This window comes from Salvelinus sp. IW2-2015, unplaced genomic scaffold, assembly GCF_002910315.2.
Source record: "Salvelinus sp. IW2-2015 unplaced genomic scaffold, ASM291031v2 Un_scaffold861, whole genome shotgun sequence".
Classification (NCBI taxonomy): domain Eukaryota; kingdom Metazoa; phylum Chordata; class Actinopteri; order Salmoniformes; family Salmonidae; genus Salvelinus; species Salvelinus sp. IW2-2015.
The window spans coordinates 477,653-479,352 of record NW_019942631.1 but is presented as its reverse complement, the minus strand read 5'-3'; the positions used below and the strand labels follow the sequence as shown (position 1 = coordinate 479,352).

The 1,700-nt window shown below is 42.4% G+C and overlaps 1 pseudogene; it reads left to right on the top strand.

Moving 5' to 3' along the window:
* Positions 1–1,107: 1,107 nt before the first annotated feature.
* The window catches only part of LOC112069030 (1-phosphatidylinositol 4,5-bisphosphate phosphodiesterase beta-4-like), a 59,895-nt pseudogene continuing 59,302 nt past the window's right edge, over positions 1,108–1,700 (top strand).

Genomic DNA, 1,700 nt, shown 5'->3' with positions numbered 1-1,700 from the left:
TCTTTCTCTCTCCTACTCTGTCTTTCTCTCTCCTACTCTGTCTTTCTCTCTCCTACTCTGTCTTTCTCTCTCCTACTCTGTCTTTCTCTCTCCTACTCTATCTTTCTCTCTCTCCTACTCTGTCTTTCTCTCTCCTACTCTGTCTTTCTCTTACACACACATGGGTGCTCACTTAGAATGTGGCAAAGAAATGGATGGACTACTGGAATGTAATCCAAGTGACTTTGCTATTACTCTGTCGCCAGCCCACCCCTTCTTACTCCCCCTTTCTCTTTCTTTCTTACTTTTTTACTTTCTCTTGCTCTCTTTCTCTCTCCTCCTCTCTCTCTTTCATATATACACACACTCAGACACACACACTCTCATGCATACACACAGATTGCCTTGGGTTGTGAACGTGTTTCAGACTGATATTGGACAGAGTGGCCTGAAACAAGCCTGGCTGTTTGACTAATAACAGTCTCAGGGATTTCAAACTGGGTGGTTTACCACATTAAGTACACTGTAAATAAAGCACAGCTCTAACCTTTAAGTTAGGGGTTTTAATTAGTAGGTTAGGAACTATTTYGGTATTTCTCTAAGTAAATATAACTTCAGACTCTTCAGTCTCCAATGTCACATAAAGTCACAGTAAACATGTAAGAGGAAGTGTAATACTATTAGCCAGGATAATTGCTATTTTATTATATGTCCAGTAGACCAGGGAGTGTTGCTTGCTACGTTAATCAGGGTTATGTTCTGTCACCAAGGTAATGGATGATTGTTGTGTGGTACACATTCAACACTTCCTGATATTCACATTCCTGTGTTTTTGTTTGTTTTAGCGCTAGGTCCTCCTGTCCTGCACTCACAGGCTGTAGGTGTGTGTGTGTTTTCCTTGTATGTGTCTCCTCGCCTACGTGTGTGTGTGTGTGTTCTCCTTGCACGTGTGTGTGTGTGTGTGTGTGTGTTACTTCTTTACAAATTAATTATCGATGCTGTTTATCTTGTTCCATAAGCCGTGCGTGCTAGCTAGGTAATGGAGGGTGTGTAATGTCCTTGGATGTCAAATAAAACCTCTGATTGATGAGGCTGCTCTCTTATTAAAATGCTTCTGTTTTCTCGCAGGACCCGTTTCTGTTTGAGCCCAACTGTCTGGTCAAAGTGGACGAGTTTGGCTTCTTCATCACATGGAAGAGCGACGGAAAGGTACAGTCTCTCAACCAGAGCTGTGAATATAAACGTCTCTGGTCTCAACCTCTCACTCAATGCAGAGCCCTGTCTTAGTGTTCTGAGTGTATTCAGAGAGAGAATGAAAGACAGTGGAATAAAATTGAGTTTATTCACAGAGAGAAAAGGAAAGACTGAAGGGTATTTAGAGAGGATGACCCTGTAGAAAAACAGTCAACAGGATAGAATGCAGTCCGTTATGTGTTTTTGACGTTTCGACTGCAAGGTCCTTTTCAACACTATTCTCCTTTTCCAACAGTATGTTCTTGTAAATCAGTCTCCTCCATTCACATGGAGAGCGTTAGGAATGAATAGGCTCTCCATATGAATGGAATGAATAGCTTGAGACATCATTTGACTTAGCCATAACTGAAGAACTATCCAAAGGTGCCATTGAGAGGGCTGTGTGAAATGAACCCTCCCTGTAGAGGGCTGTGTGAAATGAACCCTCCCTGTAGAGGGCTGTGTGAAATGAACCCTCCCTGTAGAGG